The following is a 10,323-nucleotide window of genomic DNA, read 5'->3' on the forward strand; positions in this document are numbered from 1 at the left end:
ACTTGAGTTACCTCAACAACTCGCGACTGTACATAACACTTTCCACGTCTCGAATTTGAAGAAATGTTTTGCTAAAGAAGATCTCACTATTCCGTTAGATGAAATCCAAATCAACGAAAAACTTTAATTCATCGAAGAACCCATCTAAATAATGGATCGTGAGGTTAAAAGACTTAAGCAAAACAAGATACCAATTGTTAAGGTTCGATGGAATGCTCGTAGAGGACCCGAGTTCACCTGGGAGCATGAAGATCAGATGAAGAAGAAATACCCGCATCTATTTCCATAAGATTCGTCAACACCTTCAACAGTTTAAAATTTCGGGACGAAATTTATTTAACGGGTAGGTACTGTAGTGACCCGAACTTTTCCATGTTTATATATATTAATTGAGATTGATATTTACATGATTAAATGTTTCCAACATGTTAAGCAATCAAACTTGTTAAGACTTGATTAATTGAAATATGTTTCATATAGACAATTGACCACCCAAGTTGACCGGTGATTCACGAACGTTAAAACTTGTAAAAACTATATGATGACATATATATGGATAAATATATAGTTAACATGATACTATGATAAGTAAACATATCATTAAGTATATTAACAATGAACTACATATGTAAAAACAAGACTACTAACTTAATGATTTTTAAACGAGACATATATGTAACGATTATCGTTGTAAAGACATTTAATGTATATATATCATATTAAGAGATATTCATACATGATAATATCATGATAATATAATAATTTAAAATCTCATTTGATATTATAAACATTGGGTTAACAACATTTAACAAGATCGTTAACCTAAAGGTTTCAAAACAACACTTACATGTAACGACTAACGATGACTTAACGACTCAGTTAAAATGTATATACATGTAGTGTTTTAATATGTATTTATACACTTTTGAAAGACTTCAATACACTTATCAAAATACTTCTACTTAACAAAAATGCTTACAATTACATCCTCGTTCAGTTTCATCAACAATTCTACTCGTATGCACCCGTATTCGTACTCGTACAATACACAGCTTTTAGATGTATGTACTATTGGTATATACACTCCAATGATCAGCTCTTAGCAGCCCATGTGAGTCACCTAACACATGTGGGAACCATCATTTGGCAACTAGCATGAAATATCTCATAAAATTACAAAAATATGAGTAATCATTCATGACTTATTTACATGAAAACAAAATTACATATCCTTTATATCTAATCCATAAACCAACGACCAAAAACACCTACAAACACTTTCATTCTTCAATTTTCTTCATCTAATTGATCTCTCTCAAGTTCTATCTTCAAGTTCTAAGTGTTCTTCATATATTCTACAAGTTCTAGTTACATAAAATCAAGAATACTTTCAAGTTTGCTAGCTCACTTCCAATCTTATAAGGTGATCATCCAACCTCAAGAAATCTTTGTTTATTACAGTAGGTTATCATTCTAATACAAGGTAATAATCATATTCAAACTTTGGTTCAATTTCTATAACTATAACAATCTTATTTCAAGTGATGATCTTACTTGAACTTGTTTTCGTGTCATGATTCTGCTTCAAGAACTTCGAGCCATCCAAGGATCCATTGAAGCTAAATCTATTTTTCTCTTTTCCAGTAGGTTTATCCAAGGAACTTAAGGTAGTAATGATGTTCATAACATCATTCGATTCATATATATAAAGCTATCTTATTCGAAGGTTTAAACTTGTAATCACTAGAACATAGTTTAGTTAATTCTAAACTTGTTCGCAAACAAAAGTTAATCCTTCTAACTTGACTTTTAAAATAAACTAAACACATGTTATATATCTATATGATATGCTAATTTAATGATTTAAAACCTGGAAACACGAAAAACACCGTAAAACCGGATTTACGCCGTCGTAGTAACACCGCGGGCTGTTTTGGGTTAGTTAATTAAAAACTATGATAAACTTTGATTTAAAAGTTGTTATTCTGAGAAAATGATTTTTATTATGAACATGAAACTATATCCAAAAATTATGGTTAAACTCAAAGTGGAAGTATGTTTTCTAAAATGGTCATCTAGACGTCGTTCTTTCGACTGAAATGACTACCTTTACAAAAACGACTTGTAACTTATTTTTCCGACTATAAACCTATACTTTTTCTGTTTAGATTCATAAAATAGAGTTCAATATGAAACCATAGTAATTTGATTCACTCAAAACGGATTTAAAATGAAGAAGTTATGGGTAAAACAAATTTGGATAATTTTTCTCATTTTAGCTACGTGAAAATTGGTAACAAATCTATTCCAATCATAACTTGATCAACTTGTATTGTATATTATGTAATCTTGAGATACCATAGACACGTATACAATGTTTCAACCTATCATGTCGACACATCTATATATATTTCGGAACAACCATAGACACTCTATATGTGAATGTTGGAGTTAGCTATACAGGGTTGAGGTTGATTCCAAAATATATATAGTTTGAGTTTTGATCAATACTGAGATACGTATACACTGGGTCATGGATTGATTCAAGATAATATTTATCGATTTATTTCTGTACATGTAGGTTACTAACGAGGACAGCTGACTTAATAAACTTAAAACATCAAAATATATTAAAAGTGTTGTAAATATATTTTGAACATACTTTGATATATATGTATATATTGTTATAGGTTCGTGAATCAACCAGTGGCCAAGTCTTACTTCCCGACGAAGTAAAAATCTGTGAAAGTGAGTTAAAGTCCCACTTTTAAAATCTAATATTTTTGGGATGAGAATACATGCAGGTTTTATAAATGATTTACAAAATAGACACAAGTACGAGAAACTACATTCTATGGTTGAATTATCGAAATCGAATATGCCCCTTTTTATTAAGTCTGGTAATCTAAGAATTAGGGAACAGACACCCTAATTGACGCGAATCCTAAAGATAGATCTATTGGGCCTAACAAACCCCATCCAAAGTACCGGATGCTTTAGTACTTCGAAATTTATATCATATCCCAAGGGTGTCCCGAAATGATGGGGATATTCTTATATATGCATATTGTTAATGTCGGTTACCAGGTGTTCACCATATGAATGATTTTTATCTCTATGTATGGGATGTGTATTGAAATATGAAATCTTGTGGTCTATTATTATGATTTGATATATATAGGTTAAACCTATAACTCACCAACATTTTTGTTGACGTTTTAAGCATGTTTATTCTCAGGTGATTATTAAGAGCTTCCGCTGTCGCATACTTAAATAAGGACGAGATTTGGAGTCCATGCTTGTATGATATTGTGTAAAAACTGCATTCAAGAAACTTATTTTGTTGTAGCATATTTGTATTGTAAACCATTATGTAATGGTCGTGTGTAAACAGGATATTTTAGATTATCATTATTTGATAATCTACGTAAAGCTTTTTAAACCTTTATTGATGAAATAAAGGTTATGGTTTGTTTTAAAATGAATGCAGTCTTTGAAAAACGTCTCATATAGAGGTCAAAACCTCGCAACGAAATCAATTAATATGGAACGTTTTTAATCAATAAGAACGGGACATTTCAATATAACACAGTAGCATGCAGCAGGTTTCACAGAAACAAGTAAAAGAGCAAGTTGTAGATTAGTCCTATTAGTGAATCTACTCGACTCGGTCAAGACGCACTAATGCAACCTAATTCCCTACAACCAATGCTCTGATACCAAATGTGACGCCCCGTACTAAATCAATGTGTACGGACCATCAACAACAGGATCATTACAAGGTCAAACACTATATGCTATTTGAAAACCAGTTTAGCATTCATGAAAATATAGCGTTTTACAAAAGATAACGTGCTTCCTATGAATGGAGGCATAAACATAAGTACGTGACCCAAAGGTCGTTAGAAAGCCATTGTTTGAAAATAACGTAAGTTACGAATGCAAAATAAAAGTTCCATGATTGAGACATCTCTAAGTAATGCAGCGGAAGGCTAACACAGCAAGTCCGTAACACCAAGACAGAAAGTCTAACAGCGGAAGCAACAATGTCTAAGCACCTGAGAAATACATGCTTAAAAAGTCAACACGAATGTTGGTGAGCTATAGTTTGTTTGTAATCAATAATGTAATGTAGGCCACGAGATTTCAGTGCTGCGACTAGCGTTTCAAATCAGTAAATCAAACAGTATGATAAAGTATATGCTTATCCGTGGGCACCCGGTAACTAACTTAACGTAATAATACCCCCTAAAAGTGCACTTGGCGAGTGCGTATGTTCACGAAGTATTAAACACCCGTTAAATGCTAGCGCTACTAGCCCGAGTGGGGATGTCAAACCCTATGGATCCATATCTAAGATTCGTGTTCACCAGTTCAAAGACCAATGACTAAACGTTACCGAGCTAAGGGGAAAGTTTATGCAGTTGTATAACCCACACATATATAAAGTTTAAGTACTCGTGCCTAGTATGTAAAACGTAAAATGCGCATGTATTCTCAGTTCTCAAAATAGTTAAAGTAAAAAGGGATGCTATAACTCACAGTGGAAAGTAGTAAAAGTCGATACGCATGAATAGTAAGCAAATGGTTGGTCCGGAAGGTCCTCAACCTAAGTCAAAAGTTACTAAGTCAGTAAATCGTTCCCAAAGGTTTAAAGTTATGTAAAATAGGTCTTAAGTACCATCATCATTCATCATTAAACAAAAAGTGTAAAGTAAGTTTTAAGTCAAGACTAGGGTTTGAAATAAAGGCTGACTTCATTCAGTCTCCACGACCTCTATAAAAACTGAAATGAGGTGAGACCAGTGGCCATGGCTCCGTATATGAGTCCCCTAGAGGCTGACCAATTTACAGAACAAAACTGGTCTTAGTTTGACCGTGGTGACGGTTTAAGTGCGAGTAGGGCAGAAATTTCAGCACAACGTTAATAGGGTGTAGTGACTTTCGGGAGGCCATACATCCTAAACCGTAACTTGGATTAAGACAAGGTCTAAATGGAAAATCATCTACTCGAACTGAACTAAATGAAAATCATCTTTACAGTAGCCTAGGTGGTCTGATCAGTTCCATAAACAGTAGCTAAATGTGTTCCGGTGGGTTCTTGGTACTTGATGCTCATCACGGTTCTCATCCTTGATGCGTATAGCTTTAACTGTACAACTCGTTGATGGGTTTGCATCATCTTAACCAAGGTTTGACCATCATAACACTAGTGTAAGTCTAAGATATGTAGCACAACTCACTTAAGAGTTGTATGAAGTTTGATGAACCAAAGTTACATCAAGATCTTAGATCCGACACATACATGAGTTATAAAAGTAATATTAAGCTACAAACTTGAAAGTAAACTTAAATAAACAAGATCTTAAGTTGTAGAACATAGTTCTTAGTTAGATCTTAAAGTTCCTAGACCCAAAAGTCTAGATCTAAAATAAGTGTACAAAGTTATAATTAAAAAGTTTACTTACATGTTCTTGAACTTACAAATTTTAACTTTGGTTTCAAAAAATATGAGATCAAGATTAACTAGTAATACTTACCCAAATTAACAACATCACAACTTTAAAGCACTTACAAAAGAAAGAATTAAACTAAAGTACAAGTATTATGTTCATGTTTGTTTCATACTTAGGAAGATACAAATCAAAGTTTGGATCTTAGGATTTAAGTCTACAAACATGAACACAAGTATGATAATGGAACTTATGAACTTTTAATCTTGAAAATATTTAAATGTAGAACTATAAACTAACAAGTTTAGGTTCTTGTTCTTGGTCTTTCATCAAATAAAAGATGGAAGAAAGCAAGATTCATGAAGATACAAGTTAGAGAACTTGATCTTTAACAACAACAAACAACAAGTAACTAGTAAATGATGATGATGGAACTTGACTTTAAAAGAAAGAAAGGAAAGAAAATAAGTTTATTACTTACAAAGTTTTGAGAGAAAAAGAGAGAAAAAGAGTAGTAAGTAAGTGTGTGTGTGAAATGAGGAAGTAATACTTGTAAATATGTAACAAAAATTGAAAATAAAAGAACTCCCTCCCCACCATGAAAGTGGACGGTTTTTACAACAAAAATGGGAGGTCAAAATGCTACTTTCAAGTATTGGGAGATGGTGTAAGCTTAAAATGGATTAAAGTTAAATGTATGGGGAAGAGGTCTTGCATGCTTGAAACATTTTTGTCTCCAACTTAGCTTAATTAATCTAGTTTAGTCTTAATAAATTACTAGCATAAAAGTGGGCTCCTAATAGTCCATTAAGAAAAGTAGGGTGGGCTTCCAAGTCCAAAAATAATAAGGGCCCAAGTAAGTAAGCAACAAATTAGTAAAAGCTCAAGTAATTAACTACTTACATTAGTTAATTAAAAATGATTAATAATAATTAATCATGAATGTAAATAATATTCAAAATATTATTCGTGAAAAGTACGTGTGTCACAAAGACAAGTCGGGCCATGAAAAGTCAAATACGGTGACAAGTCCATTAAGGTAACTAGTACGCATTAGTAAACACTAAGCTTAATTAAATAACCCCTTAAGCCAAGTAATTGTTATAATAAATAATAATCAAGTTTACGCAATCATAATATTCCAATTACGACAAAAGTTTAACGTGTACCAAGTACGTATCTCGTTTAAAACGATAAGTGACACCAACGATCGTAAAAGCATTCAGGGATCAAGTTAAGTGATTACACACTTAATAGAACGTAGTAAGATATTAACGAAAGTAATTAATCATGATTAAAGATCCCAGAGCAAAAGCTAGCTCAGTACGCATAAATACGCAGTTTCATGAAAGCACAAAGCACAAAAGCAAGTCGAAAAAGCCAGATCGTTACACGTTTACTTTGCGAAGTACATTTTCATACGTGCTCTCAAGGTGAGATCATAGTTCCACCTTTTCAAATACTTTTATACTTTTAAATCGTGGGCTGAGAAACATATACATTACTTACTTATACACATTTCATATGTATATGTATACTTTCATACTTTTATACTTTGAATACAAATACGAAAGCAAAGATACATACGAGTTAGAACATAAATCCTCAAGTCCAATTATCATTAGTTACACTTGTAGGGTGTAAGCAAGAACTTATGTTGTGTGGCCTTACGGGTTTGACGAACCCTCATTCGGATGAATGAAACGTATTTTCGAAATATAGTGTAGGTTCTAACACTATTATGCAGAGGTAAGATTCAGTTAAGCTTGATAATTGGGTGCTCGTGATACAAACACATCTTCTGAGATGTATACGCTCGATAAACGATTCATACTAAATCTTGTGATTTAAAACTTACTTTATACATACAACTATGATTTCACCAACGTTTTTGTTGACAGATTCTTCTACGTTTTCTCAGGTCCTTGAATGCTTATGGATATATGCTTTCGCTTACTTTTTGATACTTGCTTGGATGTTGAGTATACATGCATATGTGGAGCGTCTTTTGATAATCAAATTGTGTCCCATAGATTTCAATTGTACTTTAAACTTTGTAATATAATTCGTCAATGAACTATTTTTTGTAAACCTTGAAACATCCCCACTTTTGAAATGAATGCGACATGTATTTTTGGTCAAACGTTGTTTTAAAGACTTATGACCACGTAACGGGACCTAAGTAGACGACGCCGTCAATGACGATTTTGTCGGGTTGCTACATGATGATAATATGTACGTTCAATTTGTTAAACAAACAGAAAAAAAATCATTCGTGTGTTCAATTCACATTTAATTTGTTAAAACAAAACAGAAAAAAAAAAACATGTGATACATTATGTCTTTCTCTGAATATATAATTGAACTAACAGTATAATCAAACATGTAATCAGCAAGAATCAGAGACAAAATAGATGAATAAAATTCTAAATCAATGTTGCATTAATTATATATTTAAGAACATAATGGATAAACTACGAAATTTATTAAACAGAGCAAGTAGAGAAAGAAATTAACTTGGTTCAAAATCAAAGATTATAAGAATTAAGGGGTATGGACAAAGCGTATGAACCTAACAAGACCCAGTTAGATGATTGCAATTTCCTGAGATCTTCAACTACGTATTAACTGATTAATACGATTAATTATTATGCATCCAATTAAATACATGATGTAATTGTTGTTGATTATAGTAATATAATAATAATAACAAATATTATTGTTATAATTATGATTATGATACATCTAATTAATAAGATGTAACATATATGTTTAAGGTTATAATTATATATATATATATATATACATATATATATATACATATATATATATATATATACATATATATATATATATATACATATATATATATATATACTTGATTTAAGAGTCCGTGCGTTGCACGTTAGATTTAAAATTATTTCAAAGATTGCGTACGTATAATCTTTATTAATAACATAACATTAAAACACATATATTATGTTTGATATATCTGATATGAATGAAATATATTTAAAAAATATATTATACATGATGGATCTCATAATAATGAAACATACTTCAAATATTTAAAAAAATACTAACATTTAACATACATTAGTTAATAGATATCATACAAATGGAAATTATTTAAAACATTTCTTCAATTAAGTCTATAAGTGTTAATTTTGTAATGAAATCTGAATGTTCATTTGCAAGTATAATGAAATCCAAAAATAAGTGACAAACATTTCTTAGACAAAATTGAATGGTGAATAGTTAGAAACTATTTTGAATAGTTTTTACCAAACATTTGAAGACTTTTGGTTATACAATCAAACATGTTGATTATCAAGTTAAAGAAGGCTGCATTTCATTTCATGTTTTCACATGTATATGTGCATGTATAAATATGTGACATGCAGAGATGAGAAGATCATCCAGAGAGGATCAAAGTATCACAAATGAGAGAACATTGTTGATCGATAATATCAACGGAGAGTGTTTATTGTGTGGGTATAATCACAAAGTAGATAGGGAGTTGATTAGTAACATCAACGAGAACCTTTATTTGTGAGGTCGAGAGTTTTATTCTTGTTAGGAGTGTAAAAGAGTGTACGAAAAACTTAGATTTTATACTAAAATCTAAGGGGCTTGGGTTTGGGTTAACTCATAGTGTACTTTTTCTTGTATCGGGTACTTTTATATTATAAGAATAAAGGAGACTCTTGGGGTGGATGTAGGCAGGGTTTTGCCGAACACGTTAAATCATCGTGTTATCAGTTACTTTATTTTGCATTCTATTATTTCTCGCAAGTTTGTCTCAAATAAATTATATCCTAGCTTCCGCTGGAGTGGGTGCGCTAGGCAAGTTGTCATAATAGATGTTTTGGGCTACTTTCCAACCTTTTTGAAAGGGTTTGCTGATCCAATTCCTAAAGAAATGGTAATTAATTCTATATTACAATCATGTTACAAATGGGTAACAAACATTTGTCACAATCTAGAGAGATACTTTTATTTAATTTATTTAGTAACTCATTTTTTCTGTTATTAGCGCCTGCCTAAGAATTTTGTGCATAAACACCTTGGTTCAGTAGAGCATCTAACTACAATGAAGATTAGATTAGCAAGAGCCTATTCCATGAACATAGGTATGCGACGGGATGGGTCACAATTGTTCTTTAGCGATGGGTGGGAAGAATTAACAAAATATTTTGAGTTGGTACCTAGAGACATTCTCCGGTTTTTTATGGTGGATAAAAATGTGTTTGAAGTCAAACATTACGTAGCTGAAGATGATTTGTGTGAACGTGGAACTCCGACAGACCCAGCGAGGTCGTTCATAAATCTGTTGAAGAATTCCCATCCCTACTACATGGTATTACATTTGTTATAATGATATTCATACAAAATTCAAAAAAATTAGATATGATATGTATTATTAAGATGATCTTTTTTATTTGTTTATGGTATATATATTAAACATGAATGTACAAAAACAGGTGTTGCCAAATAAATGGATAGGAACTCAATTTCCACATTGTCAGTCTAAAGTTACGATAAAGATTAAAAACATTGGAGGTTATGAGTCTGTGATAGGGATGGGTGATTATTTCTGCAGTCTATGGTGCGAGAGGGATTTTACCAAATAATTGAAGATTTAGAATTTGAAGACTCTGATGCTATTTGTTTTACTTACATTGATGACCGAAATTTAGAGTTGTTGGTTTACTCAAAAGCTGGTTGTGAAACTGAATACAATCAGATGTCAGCTTCTAAAAAGTTTCAAATTGGGGAACCCTCTGGAAGTAAACCTTGTTCATCACCTGAAATAATTATTCTGGATTCTTCTTATGATATATCGGTTGGTGATGTTTATGCAGATGTT

General features: G+C 31.8%; 1 long non-coding RNA gene across 1 annotated transcript in view; it reads left to right on the forward strand.

Annotated features, from left to right (window-relative positions):
• The first annotated feature begins 8,715 nt into the window (after positions 1-8,715).
• The window catches only part of LOC139867750 (uncharacterized), a 2,223-nt gene continuing 615 nt past the window's right edge, over positions 8,716-10,323 (forward strand). Inside the window, exons 1-3 of the long non-coding RNA XR_011765930.1 lie at positions 8,716-9,378; positions 9,490-9,813; positions 9,938-10,323. The exon at positions 9,938-10,323 is cut by the window's right edge and continues 36 nt beyond it. This is a non-coding gene — a long non-coding RNA (uncharacterized lncRNA). The remainder of the gene's footprint in view (positions 9,379-9,489; positions 9,814-9,937) is intronic.

This window comes from Rutidosis leptorrhynchoides, chromosome 1, assembly GCF_046630445.1.
Source record: "Rutidosis leptorrhynchoides isolate AG116_Rl617_1_P2 chromosome 1, CSIRO_AGI_Rlap_v1, whole genome shotgun sequence".
Taxonomy (NCBI): domain Eukaryota; kingdom Viridiplantae; phylum Streptophyta; class Magnoliopsida; order Asterales; family Asteraceae; genus Rutidosis; species Rutidosis leptorrhynchoides.